General features: G+C 41.4%; 1 protein-coding gene across 8 annotated transcripts in view; it reads right to left on the bottom strand.

Annotated features, from left to right (window-relative positions):
• Positions 1-22,441, bottom strand: part of RPH3AL (rabphilin 3A like (without C2 domains)) — a 258,215-nt gene that overhangs the window by 211,159 nt on the left and 24,615 nt on the right. Inside the window, exon 3 of one of the 8 annotated variants that reach the window (XM_040336807.1) lies at positions 8,705-8,824. The exons of 6 other annotated variants lie outside the window; for them this stretch is intronic. The gene's annotated coding sequence lies outside the window, so the exon portion shown is untranslated. Of the gene's footprint in view, positions 1-2,715; positions 2,897-8,704; positions 8,825-22,441 lie in introns of those variants that run through there. One more of the 8 variants, XM_040336806.1, reaches the window with a different exon arrangement.

Below are 22,441 nucleotides of genomic sequence, written 5' to 3'. Positions count from 1 at the left end.
CATAGAGGGACGCTTTTTGGTTGCTATGGACAATCTCAAGTTTCCAGGCAGAAAGAACAGTATATATAATATAAAGGTGCATGCAGGGCACTGGACAAAGCATTGGGGACAAAAGGGATGTGAAATGATTTCATACAGTAATGTAATCTGTAAGATTACAGTGTAATGTATGTGTTATGTTTTTTGTGCTTTTGGAATTTGCCGCCGGGCTCCGCCCCCCATGCATCACGACGCTCGCATGGAACGGAGCCTGGCACACAAAGGCATCCAGTGGAGGATCTAGCGGAGGACACAGCGGGGGGACATCGCAGGATCCTGGGGACAAGGTAAGTGACCTGGAACAGTATCCTGCAATGCAATCTCGAGTGTGGCTTGTGGTTACCGCTAATGCCCCTTTTACTCTGAGGAGTTTTTCAGGCGGCCGGAAAAACTCCTGACCTGCAGTCTCAGTGTGAAAGCCCGAGTGCTTAGTGCGCTAGCAGGACCACTCCAAAAGTCCTGCTAGTCGCATCTTTGGAGCGGTACGTTTACCGTTCCCCCACCACTCCTTCCGATTGAAAATAATGGGACACCGCAGCAGAGGCACATTGTGGCAGTATTAACCCTTTTTCGACCGCCGCAATTCCGATGGTATAGCGCTGCTAAAAATAGTGCGCTATACCGTCGGCACACCTCCCGCCTCAGTGTGAAAGGGGCCTAATAGTACTGAAATTAAAACTCTGGAATACCGCAAGGTGGGTTAAACTGACTTATTTAGTGAGGCAAATAGGGGGGTTTACTAAAACTGAATTTGGTGCAGCTGTGCATGGTAAATCAGCTTCTTCAATTAAAGTGGTTGTAAAGACAGATGTTTTTTTGTCTTAATGCATTCTATGCAGTAAGATTAAAAGCCTTCAGTGTGCAGCAGCCCCCCTAATACTTACCTGAGCCTATCCAGCGATGTCCACGAATGCCTTGGCTGTCTGGGACTCTCCCTCCTGATTGGCTCCCGCTGCTGTCAGTTAGACAATGGCTCTGCTACTGTGTCTCAGCCAATCAGAAGGGAGAGGGGGCGGGGCTGAATCAGGCCTCAGTGTCTGAATGGATACACAGAGCTGCAGCTTGGTTCGGATGCCCCCATAGTAAGCTGCTTGCTATGGGGACTCAACAGGAGGGAGGGGCCAGGAGAAAAGGAAAATGCGGGCTGCAATGTGCAAAATCAACTTCACAGAAGAGGCAAGTATATAACACAGGGTTTGACAAATTTGCTTGGAATCTAGGAGCCAGCTAAAAAAGTTAGGAGCCAGAAAACGCACCCAGTCCCAACGAGCTTGCGCGCAGAAGCGAACACATACGTGAGTAGCGTTCGCATATGTAAACGGTATTCAAACCACACGTGAAATATCACCGCGATCGTTAGAGCGAGGGCAATAATTCTAGCTCTAGACCTCCTCTGTAACTCAAAACATGCAACTAGTAGATTTTTTTAAACGTCGCCTATGGAGATTTTAAAGGGTAAAAGTTTGTCGGCATTCCACGAGCGGATGCAATTTTGAAGCGTGACATGTTGGGTATGAATTTACTCGGCGTAACATTATCTTTCACAATTTAAAAAAAAATTGGGATAACTTTACTGTTGTCTTACTTTTTAATAAAAAAAAGTGTATTTTTCCCCCAAAAAAAGTGCGCTTGTAAGACCGCTGTGCAAATACGGCGTGACAGAAAGTATTGCAACCATCGCCATTTTATTCTCTAGGGTGTTAGAATAAAAAATATATATAATGTTTGGGGGTTCTAATTAGAGGGAAGTAGATGGCAGTGAAAAATGACATTAGAACTGCTGTTTAACTTGTAATGCCAACGGCCACCACCAGATGGCGCCAGCTCACAGAAGGAAGAGCTTGGGACTAAACAAGGCCGCAAAATCACGGGCTCAATTGCTGGCCGTCGCAGGCCCGCCGCGATCGCGCGGCGGGGAGGTGGGGGCGTAGGAGACACAAGATCCTGTGCCTCCGTGCGCCCCCACCTCCCTGCTGCGCGATTGCGGCAGGCCCGCGGCGGCCGGTAATTGAGGCCGCTAAGCCGAAGCCTCAATTACCGGCCGCCGCGGGTGCCAGGTCACAATTTCTTGTTGCAATTGCGACCTGGCGCCCGGATATTGTCGACCCCTGATATAACATGTTTGTTATTTTAATAGAAAAAAATAAATAAATAATTATATAAATAAATAAAACCAGAGGCTTTACAATCACTTTAAGCTTCGCCAATAAAACAGAAGCTGACTGGTTACTATGCAGAGCTGCACCAGATTCTGTATGCACCAGTTTTAGTAAATCACCCCCAAAGTGACATCAACGGTCCCTAATCCATGGTATCTAGTAAAAATTCAACCCAAAAAAAATCTTTTTATATACAAGTTACTGTAAGTGGACAAAAACCTATGAGTTACTTTCCTGTACACATCATTTTTCTCATCACCTTACTGAACTAGCCGGACGGACTAAGATGTGAACTTTACACACAATAACATAAGCCTTCAACACAGACTCAAGCCATTATTCACTACAAATCAAGATGCGGTGACGCAAACACTACATTTAAAGCACTGATGAGTGCATCAAGAGAAAGCATACACTTTCAACCCATTGTATTCTTCATTGAAGTGTACTTGCTCACTGTCAAAGCCTTTAAACACAAAAATGCATTAAAACTAAGATTGCAGCATGAATTACTTACCTAACAAACTTTCACAGGGTGTCCTGGAATAGTCTTACAAGGAAGTGCTAGGTTAAAATAAAAGACGACTGTTGAGACATTTTACCTTCCTGTGCATGTACATTGTGGATTTCATGTTACAAGGTGGAGTTATTCGAGTGACAATCCACGCCTAAGAGAGAAATACAACCTCCCAACTCTTTACAACCAGGGAGCAGAAAATCACGTGTCTCCATTGTTCCTTTGACAACATCCTGTTACAACTTCACAAGTGTGCAGCGCCTAAAGGTGCTGTCATTCCAGACACACAGGATCTCCTGCTAAGATTTAAATAAGCTTTGTACAGAAGCAAACAATCAGGGACGGAAATATTCTATTCAAATCTGTACCTTCACTAAAATAGTCTATGCATTATGGTATAAATATTCCCACACACACACAATATGTACTGTTCATTTTTTTAAAGATACTGCAGTTAAAGTATTTTGGGGGTTATTTACTAAAAACAAATCCACTTTGCACTACAAGTGCAAACTACAAGTGCAAAGTGCTATTGAATTTGCACTGAATGTGCACTTGGAAGTGCAGTCGCTGTAAATCTGAGGGGTAGATCTGAAATGAGGGGAAGCTCTGCTGATTTTATTATCCAATCATCTGCAAGCTAAAATGCTGTTTTTTTTTAACCACTTAACCCCCGGACCATATTGCTGCCCAAAGACCAGAGCACTTTTTGCGATTCGGGACTGCGCCGCTTTAACTGACAATTGCGCGGTCGTGCGACGTGGCTCCCAAACAAAATTGGCGTCCTTTTTTTCCCACAAATAGAGCTTTCTTTTGGTGGTATTTGATCACCTCTGCGGTTTTTATTTTTTGCGCTATAAACAAAAATGGAGCGACAATTTTTTAGAAAAAATGAATATTTTTTACTTTTTGCTATAATAAATATCCCCCAAAAATATATAAAAAAACATTTTTTTCCCTCAGTTTAGGACGATACGTATTCTTCTACATATTTTTCATAAAAAAAAAAAATCGCAATAAGCGTTTATTGATTGGTTTGCGCAAAAGTTATAGCGTTTACAAAATAGGGGGTATTTTTATGCCATTTTTATTAATATATATTTTTTACTAGTAATGGCGGCGATCAGCGATTTTTTTTCGGTACTGCGACATCATGGCGGACACTTCGGACACTTTTGACACATTTTTGGGACCATTGGCATTTTTATAGCGATCAGTGCTATAAAAATGCATTGGATTACTATAAAAATGCCACTGGCAGTTAAGGGGTTAACACTAGGGGGCGGGGAAGGGGTTAAGTATGTCCCTGGGTGTGTTCTTACTGTGGGGGGGGGGTGGCCTCACTAGGGGAAACACTGATCTGCTGTTCATACATGTATGAACAGAAGATCAGCATTTCCCCCGCTGACAGGACCGAGAGCTGTGTGTTTACACACACAGCTCCCGGTCCCCGCTCTGTAACGAGCAATCGCGGGTGCCCGGCGGCGATCGAGCCTGCCAGGCACACGCACGGGAGTCGGGAGCGAGCGGGGGGCACACACACGGGAGTCGGGAGCACGCGCCCCTGGTGGCCGCTCAATGAGCCGACGTAGAGCTACGGGCTCTCGCCCAGGAGAGCCGACCTGCCGCCGTAGAAGGACGGCGGCTGGTCGGCTAGTAGTTAATTTCCTTGCATGTCCCCCTCAGATCTACAGTGACTGCACTTCAAAGTGCACTTTCAGTGCAATTTCAAGTGCACTTGTAGTGAAAAGTGCATTTGCCTTTAGTAAATAACCCCCAATGTACAGGATTATGCTTATAACTTTTCTATGTTGCACATGCCTATAAACACACTCACCGGACACTTTATTAGGTACACCAATTACTTGGTAACACGAATTGCTAACCAGCCAATCACATGGCAGCAACTCACTACATTTAGGCATCTAGAAGTGGTGAAGACAACTTGCTGAAGTTCAAACTGATTAGAATGAGAAAGAAAGGGGATTTAAATGACTTTGAAAGTGACATGGTTGTTGGTGGCAGACGGGCTGGTCTGAGTATTTCAAAAACTGCTAATCTACCTGGATTTTCACGCACAACCATCTCTAGGGTTTACAGAGAATGGCCCAAAAAATAGAAGATATCTAGTGAGCGGAAGTGTGGATGAAAATTCCTTGTTGATGTCAGAGGTTAGAGGAGAATGGGCAATGGGAATGCATCCATCCTGCCTTGTATCAACAGTTCAGGCTGGTGGTGGTGTAATGGTGTAGTGGATATTTTCATGGCACACTTTGGGCTCCTTAGTACCAATTAGGGTTGTCCCGATACCACTTTTTAAGACCAAGTACAAGTACCGATACTTTTTTTCCCCCAAGTACTCACCGATACCGATTACCAATACTTTTATTTAATCTCATGTGAACCGATACTTTTATTTAATCTCATGTAACACTGGCACATGTGTCAGGTTTTTTTTTTTACAATGCTTTTTTTTTTTGGGGGGGGGGGGGGGATGGACAGTGTGTTTTTCTATTTTCTATTTTATTATTTTTTACAATTATTTCTTTTATTATTTATTGCAATACTTTTTTTTTTTTTATCAGCCCTGTTGGGGGGCTTTGGTGAGATTTCAGGGGTCTTAACAGACCTCTAACATCTCCCCTTTGAGACATGGAAAGGGACTAGGGACACAGATTCCCCAGTCCCTTTCTCAGCAGCACTGAAAATGAATGGAGAGAAGACAGGGGCTCCTCTCCAGTCATAAACTGAAACATTGTAAACAATTTATGATGTTTCAGTTATGTGAATGAACGGAGTCAGTGATCACTGACTCTGTACATTCGGAACAGTAAGGAGCCGGATTTATCAGCTCCTACCTCCGCTCTCCATCCTGACAGATTGAGGGGGACGGCAGCACGGAGGGGGACACGGAGCAGAAGAGAGGGGGACACGGATCAGAAGAGAGGGGGACACGGAGCAGAAGAGAGGGGGACACGGAGCAGAAGAGAGGGGGACAGCAGGAGTATACGGGGACAGTCAGCAGTGATCGTGTGTGACAGAGTTACAAGCACCGATCTCACTAAAGCAGCTGAAAGCCGCGGGGAAGAGGGGGGGGGGGGAGAAGCAGATAAACGGATGGGCTGTCAGACTTTGAAATCTATACAGGGTGATAAGTGCTTGCAACTCTCCCACCGCACTAATCACCCCAACCGTCCAGGTATCGGGTGAAGCATCGGGCAAATGCTCGGGACCGATACCGATACTAGTATCAGTATCGGGACAACCCTAATACCAATTGAGCAATACTCGGCCTACCTGAGTATTGTTGATGACCATGTCCATCCCTTTATGACTACAGTGTACCCATCTTCTGGCTATTCCCAGCAGGATAATGTACCATGTCACAAAGCTAAATTCATCTCAACACTGGTTTCCTGAACATGACAATGAGATCACTGTGTTCCAATGGCCTCCACAGTCACCAGATCTCAATCCAATAGAGCACCTATGGGATGTGGTCAAATGGGAGATTTGCATCATAGATGTACAGCCAACAAATCTGCAGCAACTGCGTAATGCTCTTATGTTACTGTGTCCAAAATCTCTGAGGAATGTTCCCAACACCTTGTTGAATCTGTGCCACAAAGAATTAAGGCAGTTCTGAAGGCAAAAGGGGGTCCAAACCCGCTACTAGCAAGGTGTACATAATAAAGTGACCGGTGATTGTACATGTTTATAACAATCACAGTTACACTTCATGGCATACAAAGTGAACCTACTATTAAAACCTCTAGCTCTTACAAGCTTTAAAAGACACATGAAAGGAGAAGCACAAAGTGCAAATAAAATATTAAAGAACATTTTTTTTCCTGGCTACAGCCAATTACAGCCCACTGACAATCACAGTCATTTCAAGTCATATTTCATTTTGCTATTGTATTCTGATTATTCTGGAAAAGGCTGTAATGCCAGATTTTTTGAGGTTTGCGTTATTGTTCCCCATGCCTGCCAAAGGGTCATTATATGTCATGATGCTACAGTCCATTTTACCAGCAGGTGGTACTGCAGGTGCAAAATGAAAAAAAAAAAGTTTTTCTTCCTCCAGAGAAAAATAAATCAAACAGTAGAGGTGTTCACACATATATAAAGCTGCACCAAAGAACAGACAGGAATAACCTCAAAATAGCAGAAGGAAGTTCAAAAGTAACATTAGAAGGTGTTAGTTAAAGGGGTTGTAAAGGTACATTTTTTCCCCTAAATAGCTTCCTTTAACTTAGTACAGTCCTCCTTCACGTACCTCATCCTTCCATTTTGCTTTTAAATGTCCTTATTTCTTCTGAGAAATCCTCACTTCCTGTTCTTCTGTCTGTAACTAGGAGTGTCAGGACGCCCACTAACACACAGCTCCTTTCTCTATCTGCAAAGTAGAGAGTGTCCTGGCCCTCCTGCTCGCCCCCTCCCCCCTCAAGAGGCTTTCTCCACACCAGGGAGAAAGCCTTGCATTACTGCGTGTAGTTACAGACAGAAGAACAGGAAGTGAGGATTTCTCAGAAGAAATAAGGACATTTAAAAGCAAAATGGAAGAATGAGGCAAGTGAAGGAGGACTGCACTAAGGTAAAGGAAGCTATTTAGGGATTATTTTTTTTTTTACCTTTACAACCCCTTTAACTGAAAAAGTTGTGGGTGCTTGGAACAGACATCCAGCAGAGGTGGGGAGTCAATCAACATTAAGCCTCCATTTACACCTGAGTGTAGCAATTTACTGGTGTTCTTATTTTTAGAGTTTTAAAGCTGTCCAAAGCTGCAAAAGGCAGCTATACAGGCATATGCACATACCACAGCTGTAGTGCTTTGCATCACAATGTGTCAAAAAACATCCCCACTGTTGTGTTTGGCAGGCACTACCACCCACTGAATGCAAACCAACCAAAGTGAATGAGGGTTGTGCTGCAGTCGCCCCTCATCCATGTTCAATGGTGGTGCAGGCTTATAGGGACTAAAACAGGTGGTGAAAAGGCACCACAATGCCTCACATTTCAAATGCCCAAAAATATATAATCACATTATGTTCTACTTTATCAGCCTTTATGGAAGATTGTCTTATTCATGTATATCTAATTTACACAAGTATTTTTGAAAATCCGAAATAAATAATAAAACAAAAAACAATGCTTTTGACTTTAAACGCAGAACTAAACCACTGAAGGGAAGAGACAATTTTTGGCCTCCCAGGAGCATTTTTTTTATACGATAATGAGCATGTAGGGACAGCATATTTTCACTGTCTGGCACCCCTTGTAAAGTGCCCTCCCCAGTGCTGCGTTCCTCTCCATCGCCAGTGCCTCGATCTTCTCCTGGTCTTCTTCACACCCTGAAGTCTTCTTGATTGTCCAGACGATGAGGATATAACTCCAGTGCAGGGGCGGACTGACCATTCGGGCACTGCCCGAGGACCCCATGCCACTAGGGGGCCCCATCAGGGTTGCCAGCCTTAGTAAAATCAGGGACAGTTTGTAAAAATCAGTGTTTTTAAAAAAAAAATCCCACGATTATAGCTGCCCCGCCTCTCCAGTACCTTTTCAGTGTGTGTGTGTGTATGTGTATTCTGTGTGCATGTATACTATGTGTGTATGTATACTGTGTGTGTATACTGTATGTGTGTGTGTGTATACACTGTGTGGCCCCATAATCTATTTCCTGGGGGCCCCATAATCTCCTATTGCGTGGGGCCCCATAATCTTCTCCTATTGGCTGGGGGCCCCATAATCTCCTATTGCCTGGGGGCCCCATGAGTTGTCAGTCTGCCCCTGCTCCAGTGCACACAGATGTGAGTTACTTTGTCCTGGCCCAAAATCATACCAGAATTGTACACAGAGCAGAGCATGTGCAGCTCGGGGGACAATTAGGAGTAAAAAATGGTGACTGGCAGGTAAAAGCATTTATGGCAGAACAGATATACACGTTCCCTTCAAATTTAAAAATAAATAAATAAAAATACAAGCTTACCTGTCAGCATTATTTGCACCACTAACTTTATTCTACCTTAAAATCTGCCCTACTAACTCTAGATTTATTTAGAAATCCATCAAGGTCTTCAAATGGGACCAGCATCCGCAACCTCCACAACTGCAATCAGGACAAAAAATCAACATATAAACCAAAGTGCTTGGTGCATATTTCACTTTTTTTAGCTAAAAGGTTTAGCTTTATTATTAACTTCAGCACCAAATGATGAAATTATTTCACAACTGGTCCAAACTTGGTGGACAGGCAGTTAGGCCTCGTACACACGACCGAGTTTCTCGGCAAAAAACAGCAAGAAACTTGCTGGTATTTTTTTTTTTTGCCGAGGAAACCGGTCCTGTGTACACTTTGACGAGGAAACTGTCGAGGATCCCGTCGAGCCAAAAAGAGAGCATGTCTTCTTTTTCCTCGACGGAATGGGAAAATTTGGCTCCCCGAGATCCTCGACACCCTAACAAGGAACTCGACGAGCAAAACGATGTGTGTTTCGCCCGTCGAGTTCCTCGGTCGTGTGTACGAGGCTTCAGCTGCACACAGCCTGACCTTTCCAGGCTGATTTATTAAAGCTGGGGAAATAAACGAATGTTGTTCTCATAGCAACTGGAATTCTCATTTAATATTTTCATAAAATTAATGCCGAAACTTAATTGGTTACATTCAAAAGCAACTCCAATGTTGCGCTAATTTTCTTTTTAATTAATGAGAAATAATTCTCCCTACAAAACCAGACTGCCAAAGCATCTTACCAATGAACAAAAGACCACTAAATTATCCAATACCCACATATCCCCTTTCATCTCCTTATAAAATGTCACATATCCCAAAGGGACCTTCTAGAAGAAAATTGTTTCTATAGAATATACTCTAGAAGAGAACACTAACAAAACCCCCAAAAAATATAAAAAAATATGTATAAGGGTAAGCCTTCCTATTGGAAGAAGGAGAAATACAATCAGGTTTGTTATCCTAGAGAACTCCAGGAAGACCACTCTTCCATCAGAAAACTTCAGGTATTTAGAGACCAATTCACCATAAATCTTAAATCACAAAAAACTCTGACAGTCAATACATTAAAAATAAAAATAAAATCTCTAAAACAAACCTAAGAACAGCAGGGCGGACATAAAGAAAATGCAATTGAGTAGTAGAATATCAAAATCCATTGGGAGACATTTGTCAAAATGGAAGCAATCAAAACATCAATCAAAACATCTGTAACAAAAACATACTATTCAAAGAGATAGATAGATAGATAGATAGATAGATAGATAGATAGATAGATAGATAGATAGATAGATAGATAGATAGATAGATAGATAGATAGATAGATAGATAGATAGATAGATAGATAGATAGATATATAAATAAATAAATAAATAAAAGGGGGGGTATAAATTGTGTCCACTTAATTAAAAGACTGACAGAAAATTACAAATTATGAATTAACAGCAACTGCCTAGTTCTTTATTGGCAGCAACCCCTAAAGCAGGCAAATTGAAGATAGGAAAATGAAAGGAGCCCACCATTCTCCCCCCATACGGGGCCAGGAGAACAGAACAGAAAAAAATGAATTGTAAGCATAGCAAAGTTTGAACTTCTGCATAATTGTATCATTTTAAAATCATGTAGGTGTAATGGGAGTGATAAACGGAACCGCCAACAGCCTTAGGCACCTAGATTTTATTTAGTAAAGAGCGTGCAAATCTTTTTATTTTTTTGTGCATTAGCAGCCCCTTTTCCTACAAACTTGAACATCTTTCACAGTTTAGCAAACATAAATGGCAGGTATGTTATTGTGCTTATTAAGTTTATTACTTAAAATATGTACACACAAGTAAAAAGAGGTGTCTTGTATATTGGGGTATTTTTGAACAGACGATGGATGCAGTTATGTTATCAAAAAATACTGGAGGAACATTTGCATTCATCAGCCAGGAGGCTGCGCATGGCACCCACCACTGACGAAGTCCAATCCGGACGTAACGTGTGTACGGGGGAGGAGTTTTTCCTGTGTCGTCACCCGCGTTCTTTCTGCTGCTGCTCGTGGCTGTTGCTCCGAGTTTTTATTGTATTTTACATTGCCTATCGCCTACTGGCCAGTTGTTTTCTGGCAGATTGTCTGCAGACATACCAGACTGACTGTAGTATGGTGAAGTGCTGTTTTTTACCTTTCCCTAGAATAAATACAGTCTACACTTAGAACGTGTTATTTTTTATTCTGCATTGGACCTACTATTCACTGCTGCATTGGACTCCACTGCACCATCTCCCTTATGGTGAGAACAAGCCGTCTTTGACCACTTGTGAAAACATATGGTCCAACTCATCTGGTAAGGAGGCACTTCTTATATTGGTGGAGGATATCATCACATTTGCCGAAGATTTTTGCTATCTCACTGGGTGTCATCTTAATTCTTGATTCTTCAGTGAAGGACTTTATTTGCGCTGCACTTTTATTATTATTTATCATTTGTACTTTTTGAGTTTTTTGTGATTGCCTCTGTTGGTGTTCAGCTTGCAGCTTTAGTCTTATTTGTAACATTTGTGCGCAGATTGCTGTTTTTTCTAGTATTGCCATTCTTACCTGTGATCTGTTTGCTTGTAATTAGTATGTGTGTATAAAAGGTCAAGGAGTTTCTGGACTCCTGACAGACCCTTGCATCTTTCATCCAGTGCTGTACTGACGTTTCTGCATTCTGAATAATGGGGAAAGCAAAATAATTGTCAAAGGGTCTGTGGGAAAAGGTAATTGAACTGTATAAAACAGGAAAAGGCATATAAAAAAGATATCCAAGGAATTGAGAATGCCAAATCAGCAGTGTTCAAACTCTAATCAAGAAGTGGAAAATGAGGGGTTCTGTTGAAACCAAATGACGGTCAGGTAGATCAACTAAAATTTCAGCCACAAGTGTCAGAAAAATTGTTCGGGATGCAAAGAAAAACTCACAAATAACTTCAGGATGCACAAGGAGGCACTTGAAGAAAGATTGGCTGCATGGTTGAGTTGCCAGAAGAAAGCCATTACTACACAAATGCCACAAAGTATCCTGCTTATAATATGCCAAACAGCACAGAGACAAGCCTCAAACCTTCTGGCACAAAGTCATTTGGAGTGATGAGACCAAAATTTAGCTTTTGGCCACAACCATAAACGCTACATTTGGAGAGGAGTCAACAAGGCCTAGGATGAAAGGTACACCATTCCTACTGTGAAACACGGAGGTGGTTTGCTGAGGTTGTGGGGATGTGTGAGCTACAAAGGCACAGGAAATTTGGTCAAAATTGATGGCAAGATGAATGCAGTATGTTATCAAAAAATACTGGAGGAACATTTGCATTCATCAGCCAGGAGGCTGCGCATGGGACGTACTTGGACATTCCAACATGACAATGATCCAAAGCATAAGGCCAAGTTGACCTTTCATTGGCTACAGCAGAATAAAGTGAAGGTTCTGTAGTGGCCATTTCAGCTTCCTGTCCTCAATATCATTTTAGCCACTCTGGGGAGATCTCAAACATGCAGTTCATGAAAGACAGCCCAATAATTTACAGGAACTGGAGGCTTTTTGCCAATAGGAATGGGCAGATTTACCATCTGAGAAGATAAAGAGTCTCATCCACAAATACCACAAAAAACTAGAGTAGAGCGGACACCTGGATGTACGGGTTCGACGGGTTCAGCCGAACTTCGGAAAAAAAGTCGGGGTTCGGGACCTGAACTTGACACCGAACCCGAACCCCATTGAAGTTAATGGGGACCCAAACTTTTGAGTACAAAAATGTCTAGAGGGCTGCAAATGGCAGCAAAATGTTGGTAAGAGCATGGCAAGTACTCTGCAAACAAATGTGGATAGGGAAATAACTTAAAATAACATAAAATACATACAAAAAAAAACCTAGGTGGACGAGGTCCATATGGAGTAGGAGGTTGAGGTGGCGGTGGATGTGGCGGTGTAGGTGGAAGCGGCGGTGGAGGAGGACAAGGTAGCCAACACAGGTTTTTGTTTTTAATTTATTTATTTTTAAAATTAGGGTACACCCCAAAAGAGTGAGAAAGATCAGAAATAAAAGAATGGCTGGGTAAGGGCGGTATACGTGTCTATTTTGAATAGCAAAATAGAAGAACAGTATCTAAAGTGTTTATCTCACACGTACAGATATGGAGGAAACACTGCAAACACTGGAGGAAACACTGCAAAATATATATTTTTTGCCCTAAATGGGTGTTTTTTGAATAGCAAAATAGAAGAACAGTATCTAAAGTGTTTATCTCACACGTACAGATATGGAGGAAACACTGCAAACACTAAAGGAAACACTGCAAAAATTTAAAAAATTTTCCCTAAATGGATGTTTTTTGAATAGCACAATAGAAGAAAAGTATCTAAAGGGTGTATCTCACAGTAACATATGCAGTGCTGGTGTAATTTGATTTCTGAAGCAGGACTGACTACTATATATTTCTCTCCCTACAAGCAAAACCAGGCAGGAACCTTTCCCTAAAGTATCTAAAGCAGAGTGACTTGCTGTGCTATGTAGATCGCTGAGTAATTTGATTTCTGAAGCAGGACAGTCTGACTCCTAATTCTCTCCCCCAGAGCAGCAGCAGCGCCAGCCTTTCCCTACCCTATCTAAAGCAGAGTGACGAGCTGTGCTGAGTGCCTCTAGCTTATATAGAGGCTGGGTCACATGCTGCACTGGCCAATCACAGCCATGCCATTAGTAGGCATGGCTGTGATGGCTTCTAGGTCACACGACGAGTTAAACAAATGTTTATTGGCTGCCCTGCAGCGCGCCATTACATTGCCGAACACCGAACCCGAACTTACAGCAAATTGTTCGGGTCCGGGTACCAAAAATCCAAAATACAGTTCGGGTTCGCTAAACCCTACAAAAGACTTCAAGCTGTCATTGATGTTAAAAGGGGAAATACTTGGTATTAAGAACTGGGGTATGCAAACTTTTGATCCGGGTCATTTGGGTAGTTTCTGTTGTCATTAGGATTTAAAAAGAGTAAAAACAGTTGATTGATAATAAATGGCTTCAGCCAAACACTAACTATGAGTGAAAGAAATGTTTTTGTGTCATCATTCATATTCTCTGAAAAACGGATTAAAAAAGAATTAAAAAATTCTGAGCACAACTGTACATTTATGTATCCCGGTGAATATTGACCAGGACTGAATTATAGTCCATAATTCCCTACATGGAATCAGAAGCATAATTATATTTTGTATTCAAACAAAATAATTTTACAGCAGTAGCTCCTGACAATTAGCAAATGCCAGAGCCATAAATTCCTTTGAATAGCCTCTCATGTTGTACATTGTGAATCAGTAAAATAGAATTCTTGTTTTATCTTGATTTACAGTGAAGTGTGCAACTAGAAACATTTATGGAAGGTTGTGACAGGTTTTATGTTCAACAGAGCTTGGGTACTTGCAAAAATATTGTGAAAGTGCAAAATTATATGTATTAAATCATGGGGGATTGGGCAGGAGCTGCCAAAGTTTACTTTTCCTATTAACACGCTGGTGATTGGTTGCTCGGATGCCTAACAACCAATCACCAGCTTGTTAATGGGAAAAGTTAACTTTGGCAGCTCCCGCTCACCTTTCCAGTGCTGTGCTCCACTGCAAGTCTCTCTGCATGCAAAATCAGTGAAAGTGTCATTCGTTGGTTTACATTTTTAATGCTATATTTAATATAGCATTAAAATATTTACTTAACAAATCAGTAATGAGGCATAGAGAACATTTTTAAGTTACTGAATACCTATTATAGCACAGACTTTCCACCAAAAGGTGAGAGCCCGTCTGAGCAAGAAGATTGAGAAGGCCACCAAAAGACCTATGACTTTTCTGAAGGAGGTAGAGACCCGAGGGGTGGAGATCATGGAGACTGTGCATACAGCCGTTACCTGGTTGCTTTGCCATTTGCCACTGGTATAATAGCTTACCTAAAGTTTGCCAGCAGGCACCTGGGGACTCTGAAGTCATCAGGAAGAAGGTTCTATTGTCTGATTAGACCAAAATGTATCTTTTTGGCCATTAGACAGAAATTTTAGCTTGCTTTTTGATGATGCATTGCTCTAATCTTCTATTGAGGGATCCCACCGCAACTGAGAGACCTAGTGCAGCTGCTAAATTTTTTGCCCTTATTGTAATTTCAACACGGGGAGACTTATCAAACAAACATAATAATTCATACAGTATGTTTAAAGTGGTTTTAAATCCACTGATTACTGTATTAGTGTTACTGGTTCCCAAAAAGTGTCAGTTAGTGTCCAATTTTCGCCACAATATCACATTTGCTGATCGCCGACATTACTAGTATAAAAGAAAAAATTCAATAAATATATACCATAGTTTGTAGATGCTATAATGTTCACGTAAACCAATGCATACACGCTTATTGGGATTTTTTTTTTTTTAACCAAAAACATGCAGCAGAATACATAAACCTAAATTTATGAAGAATTATTATTTTTTTTGCATGTGTTTTATAGCAGTAAATCTTTCAGGAGGTCAAGTGGTTAAAGCGATTGTAAACGGTCACCTTGTAAAACGACCCATTCAGTTTAAAAAAACAAATAAAAAGGCAAAACATTTGTGTATAGATTCAAAAAAAAAAATAAAAAAAATATTCCCTCTGCTCTCATCTGCAGAAGAGCTGGGAGAGGAAAAGCAACAGTACACTGGTATTCCCAGTAAATGGCTGTGCGGGGGAGGGGGGGGGATGTCAGCACAAGTCTGATCATTGGAGGAGAGCATGCTGTGTTCTCTTGCTTAGTGCGGTCAGATTTTATTAGGAAGGGGACTGGCAGGGTCACCAGGGATTTCACACAAAGAAAGTAATACAAATGATACAGGATACTTTTTTCATACAAGTATATGGTACAGTAGGCACATATAAGGAATTTGAAGTGTTGGGGTAACAAACACTTTAATTCATCACTCTACAGAACGTTTCCACTGCTTCCAAGTCCAATGGCGACATGTTTTACACCACTCCCACCAACGCTTGACATTGCAAATAGTGTTCTTAGGCTGCAGCTGCTGTGTGCACCTGCTGAGCCACGCAATCCCATTTCAAGACGGTCCCAATGCACAGTTCTGTTGGGAGTTATTCAGCAAATAAGCAATTATTACATGCTATGCTCTTTTGCAAAGGACAGCCTGTGAGTTTGCATAGTCTACCACTTTGTAGCTTGGTGTCAAAGGTGGCAAAAAATGACAGCGACACATTTAGCCCTGGTTCACACCGATGCGATGCAGGAAATGCACAAGATTCGCTTTGTTTTATCCACATCACATTGCTGGTTTTCTATGCAGAGCCCAGAAGCCAGGGCACCAGCTTTTGAACTCTCCAGTTTTAGTATTTTATACATGTAAAAATCTGTATTTTTTGACTTGGAACTCCCAAACATTAGATATATTTCTTAGCAGAGGCCCTAGTAAATAAAATGGTGAGTTTTGCAATTTTTTATGTCACGCGGTGTTTGCATAGCGTTTTTTCCAAATGCAATTTAAAAAAAAAAACACACACACACACTCTCACTTTAGCCACTTGCCCACCGCCAAATGACAGCAGAGTGTTGCGGCTCTTGTTCTGGGACGACATCATATGACGTGGCTTTTTAACCATGTGATCTGCTGTGTCCAATCACAGCCAGTCACATGTAAATGTGGAAGTGATGTTTGACTCTCCTTGTCTCGCACTGACAGAGCACACTCTGGTGAGGGGAGTCAATCAGCTTCACCTCCTCGCAGGGGAGACCAGGTAATCAGGGCACTGATTATCAGTGCCCGATTACAGTAAAGCCTCAGCAGTGCCCATCAGTAACACAAAGTGCACATCAGTGACACCATTCAGTGCCCATTAGTGATGCCAGTCAGTGCAGCCTTTAAGTGCTCATCAGTGCCTGTTCAGCAGTGCAGTCCATTATTGCCACCCATCAGTGCAACATATTAGTGCCTCCTAATCAGTGCACATCAGTGAAGGAGAAAAATTACTTATTTACAAAATGTACTGACAGAAACAAAGAAAAACTTTATTTGTATATTTATTAAAAAGTAAAAAACCCAGCGGTGATTAACCACCAACAGAGAGCTCTATTTGAAAAAAAAATTATAAAAATTTTAATTGGATATTGTGTTGCCACGCAATTGTCAAAGTGTGAGAGCTCTGAAAGCTGAAAATTGGCCTGGGCAGAAAGGGAGTGAAAGTGCAGAGTAGGCAAGTGGTTAATGAATGTTAATGCATGCAAACACATTTTTTGGTAAAAAATAAAAGATGGCGTTACACGAGTAAATATGTACCTAATATTTCACGCTTTAAAGTTGCGCACACTCGTGGGATGGCGACAAACTAAAAGCCTTTATAGGTTACCAGTTTAGAGGAGATCTGGTGGTACAATTATTACTCTCACTCTGATGTTCGCAGCAATACCACACATACGTTGTGCGATCGCCGTTTACGTATGCGTGACACATAATGCCTTTGCACATAAGCACTGTGGAATGAGGGCGCTTTAAAAAGAAAAAATATAGTTACTAACCTAGCGCTGGTGTTTGGTAGGAGTGTTTAAATCTATGCTGAATAAATTTAGTTTAGACTGAATGAAAGACATCTAACAAAATTTCTCTGCCCATGCTAACAACATTACACAGCCTTTTGAGAATGTCATATTTGATAAAATCAGGCAGGGAAAAGCCACACATGTGGCGTCATTGCCATCTGGATGTGTCCTTCATGTTGATGTGATTATATAGCACTGTATCTGCCTTTTTTCTGTAAAAGTGCAATTTCTAGTTTCTAATAAAATTATGGTTTCTGGTTCACACTATGTGGAGCATAGGTCTCCTTTTATGCTTTTTTTTTCGAGTGACAAGTGCAAGGAAAGAAGTTTGGCATCGGAGGAAGTCCCGTCAACCGGCCCTGGGGGTCCTTAACCACTTGCTTACCGGGCACTTATACCCCATTCCTGCCCAGGCCATTTTTCAGCTTTCAGCGCTCGCACACTTTAAATGACAATTGTGCGGTCATGCAACAATTTACCCATATGAAATGGTTATCACACAAATATTTAATCACCACTGGGTTTTTATTTTTTCCTAAACAAAAAAAAGACCGACAAAAAAAAGTTGTTTCATATCTTGTTATAAAATTATGCAAACAGGTAATTTTTCTCCACCGATGGGCACTGATGAGGTGGCACTAGTGGACATTGATCAGGTGGCACTGATAGGTGGGACTAATAGGCGGCACGGAGAGGTGACACTGATGATGAGGCAGTGGTGGGCACTCACTGGCAGCACTGATAGGTGGCACTGATAGATGGCCCTGGTGGGGACTGATTAGCAGCACTGAAGGGCACTAAGGGGACCGATGTCCCTCTAAAAGAAGATGGTTAGCGGCTTTCTTCTTTTCTGATGCGGATAACCGCCTTCTGTTTACTTCCGCGATCAGCTGTCATTGGCTGACAGATGATCACATGGTAAATGGCCCACTGTGGTTGGCCCTTTACCGCAATCAGTTGAGTCCCAAGGACTCAGCGAATACAGAGCGTGCTGGCCGTGCGAGAACAGAAGGACATACATGGACGACCTCCTGCCATTTTAAGTCCACGGTGTAACCATCTTTCGGCTATGGCGTGGGCACCAAGTGATTAATGTGAGAACAAGCAGACATCCTTGGGTGGTTTTGCATCTGATCTACTATCAAGTTTTGTGTCCTGCACTGTGCCAGGGAGCTTCTATTAATGCAAGCTATGACCTATTAATTTAGGAGATCATGGAACTCTGGTAAGCCTTCATACATTCATTTTTTGGTGATCGTTTATTACACTGGGGAAGGATGCACTGATTTATTTGATTTCTCACTTTTATATGTTATGTATTTTTTTATGTTAAATAGCTTATTTGGTGTTTCACTGAATGAATGAATGACTTGTATAGCGCTACTCATGCGGACTGAATCGCCTCTGGGCGCTTTTTCCAGCCAGAGTCTGCTTGGCTGGTGCGGTCATTTTACTCCGTAGGATCGTGACACGCTTGGGACACACAGTCATACATATATATACTGGGCCAATTTGGACAAGATCCAATTTACCTACCAGCATGTCTTTGGAGTGTGGGAGGAAACCGGAGTACCCGGAGGAAACCCACGCAGGCACAGGGAGAACATGCAAACTCCAGGCAGATGGTGTCGTGGTCGGGATAATCTTTGCACTATAATAATTATTTTGTATATAGTATTTTTATTCACATGCTAAACAACACGGATAAATGAATCCCCCCTATTGTATGTTGATAGACAGCCTGCAGGCTGTAAGAATACTTAAACAATGCCAACATCGCACTGGACTCAGGCATTGTCCATTTAACAGTTTTCCGACAGGCTCTTTTGGCAAAAATAGTTTGTCTTACATCCTCTTTTTCAGTCTCCTGCCAACGCTGTCTGTCCGCTCCTTCTTCCTCCTCAGCAAGCCAGGTGCTAAGGGGCACCCAAACTCATTTCTTCTTGAGCCAGGCTGTGTGTGTCCCTAGACAGACACAGTGCACCTTGCCTGCCCCCTGCTTCCTCCTTACAGGATTTGACTGACAGCAGCAAGAGCCTGTGGCTCCTACTACTCTCACAGTCTTCTGTGAGACCAGGAAGTGACAGGAGTGGTGCTGCATGTGGGACAGCGCTGGATTGCGGAAATGCATTAAGGTAAAAACATTTTTACTTTAGAACCACTTAAATGGTTTAAAAGAAATGCATAGCCTTGGGCACCTTAAACAGTTCTCATATACATATTTAAGCCATTTACAGATTTCTGCCTGGAGTTCAGCTTTAACTCTGCCTGTACATCAATGGACCATAGAGTGAAAATTTAAGCTGACTGCCTGGTAGAGAAAAATAATAAATGTAAAAGCAGTTCAATACTTGGGCAGTCTCACCAAATATGAAACAACGTGCCCTTTTCTTTGCCACAGCGCCAGCATTGGTCAGAGACAGAAGGGGGAGAACTTATGGACCAGGTCCGGGATTTTGTACCAGCGGGTTTTCAGTTTGTACCCATTCTCCTGGACAGAGACATTCAGGGACCCCCTTTGTGAATGTACAAATGTATGCAGTCCCAGTTCTTCTCTGAGCCCAAGGCAGATTCCCAATAGGAATGTTCATAGCTTAGAAGTGCGGAGGACTCCCCAAACAGGGAAGCATAGAGCATGAACAGTGCATATTTTTAGCATTGATCATTGTATTAGTGTCACTGGTCTCCAAAAAGTGTTAAACTCTGATGGATTTTTCTGACGGAATTCCGTTCAAGCCGTCTTGCATACATATGGTCACACAACATTTCGACCGTCCAAAACGTGAAGTACAACACTACAATGACTTGAGAAAAATGAAGTTCAAGCATACGTCGACTTGATTCTGAGCATGCATGTTTTTTTCTCTGTCGGAAGTTCCACAGAGACGATCAGAATTTGCGATAGACATTTTTTTAATCAAAAAAAAAAAAAAAGAGACAACATGCTCTCTTTCTAAGTCCGTCTGAATTTCCGATGGAAAAAATCCGATGTGTATAGAGAGGAAATGGGACTTTGAGTGAGGTTCAAGACAGTGTAGGGGTATATCTAAAAGAAACATGTTTATTGGCATAAAACACAGTGTGGTACATTGTCTAATAAAATGGGGCTGTACATGATAAACCACAGCTAAAATACACATTGAAGGCACATCTTAGTATTGACTTGGAAACTCATGGCACATAGCATTACATGTGAAACATGGACATCAAGGGTACATAGTGTTAACAATCAACAATGCATGACAGTATGAGAATAAAATGAACATCTCCCATTCGGACATAAATACACACAATTGAATCCTTAAGGGGGCATGATACAATGGAAAAAATCTGATGGGGCACACACACACGGTCGGAATATCCGATGAAAAAATTTCGTCTGACTTTTTTCAAGTCAGACGGAATTTTTTCATCGGATATTCCGACTGTGTGTGTGCCCCATCGTATTTTTTCCCATCGGAAATTCCGATCGTGTGTACAAGGCATTAGTGTTCGATTTGTCCGCCGCAATATCACAATCCTGCTTTAAGTAGCTGATCTCCACCATTACAAGTTGCACAAACCAATCAATATACGCTTATTGGAATTTCTTTGACAAAAAATATGTAGTACAATACATATTGGCCTAAATTGATGAAGAGATTTGATGTTTTACATTGTTTTTGTATTATTTTTATTGGATAGGTTTTATAGCAGAAATAAAAAAAACATTTTTTTTCAAAATTGTTGGTCTGTTTTTGTTTATAGCACAAACAATTAAAAAAAAAAACGCAGAAGTGATCAAATACTACCAAAAGAAAGCTGTATTTGTGGGGGGAAAAAATACATATTTTTTTCCAGTTTATAGCAAAAAAATGGCTCGGGCATGAAGGGGAGTATACTTTCGGAGGTTAAAGTATATGTATAGGCATAGTCTTGTATAGAGTAAGGGTTATTATTTTTATTATTTTTTTTTTTTTGGCTGGCTGTGTACCATTTGGGGAAAATTCACTTCCTGTCCCAGAGATATAAAGGGAAGTTAGAGGACATTTTTTAAAGTGAAGGGAAATTCCATCTTAGCCAGCTGTCCTCTAAACAGGTACCCCCATTGGAGATGTCACCGTACCCTCTTTTTCTGGAGATAACTGTAAAACTTTGGAATTTCTGTCACTTTGGTTCTTGCTGGGAATAGTCACCAGTGATAATGGGGGCACTGAAAACATCTATTCCTTCCCCACTCTATCCAAAACCAGGTTTTGCCTGGAAAAGTATCAACATCTTTGATAGTTTTGGTAAATCATCCACGTTAGGATGAACAACATAGCATAGAGGACATCCTAAATATAATGACAGAACAGCATCCTTTTATTACCCTACTAGCTGAATACCCGGCGTTGCCCGGTCTTCCTATCTTAACCTTTTGGGGAGGAAAATCATAGTAATATAAATATACCCATCTTTTATATAAGGGTGTAGGTAAGGGTTAATTTAACTGTCATATATTTTTATTTGGCATATAAGTAATATGTGTACCAGGTATTATTGAAATATCTCCAGGCGTACAGAAGTTATGTGGGAACATACATTTCCCATTGATTTGCATGGGACTTTAAACAAAAACCCTGACCCTCACAAATGGGGGTAGTTAAGGGATAAATTAACTATCCTATAGTTTAAGTGAACATATAAGTAACATGTGACCAAGTGTTATCAAAATATCTACAGCCGTTTGGAAGCTATGAAGTAACATGTATTTCCCATAGAGTTGAATGGGACTTTAAAGGAAAACCCTGACCATGGCAAATGGGGGTGGGTAAGGGTTAAACCACCTATCCTATGTTTGTTGCTGACATATAAGTAACATGTGTGCCAAGTTTCATGTTAATATCTTTAGCCGTTTGGACGTGATGCTGGAACATACATACATACATACATACATACATACATACATACACACGTTGAGTTTTATATATATATATAGATTCTATGAAGCCTTCATTCATCATGAGAATTATCTTGCTGAAACACTGTGCAGTCTTCTTATTCCAATTGGTGAAATAGAACCTGCCTCATAGTTCCAGGAAACCCATGCTGTTGCTGTTCCTGCTAAGCTTAATTAAAGCCCATCCATTCATAAAAGAAATAAAAACCGAGCAGTG

The sequence above is a fragment of the Rana temporaria genome, chromosome 2, assembly GCF_905171775.1.
Source record: "Rana temporaria chromosome 2, aRanTem1.1, whole genome shotgun sequence".
In the NCBI taxonomy this organism is placed as follows: domain Eukaryota; kingdom Metazoa; phylum Chordata; class Amphibia; order Anura; family Ranidae; genus Rana; species Rana temporaria.
Note: the sequence above shows the minus strand (reverse complement) of the source record. Positions and strands in the feature narration are given on the sequence as shown.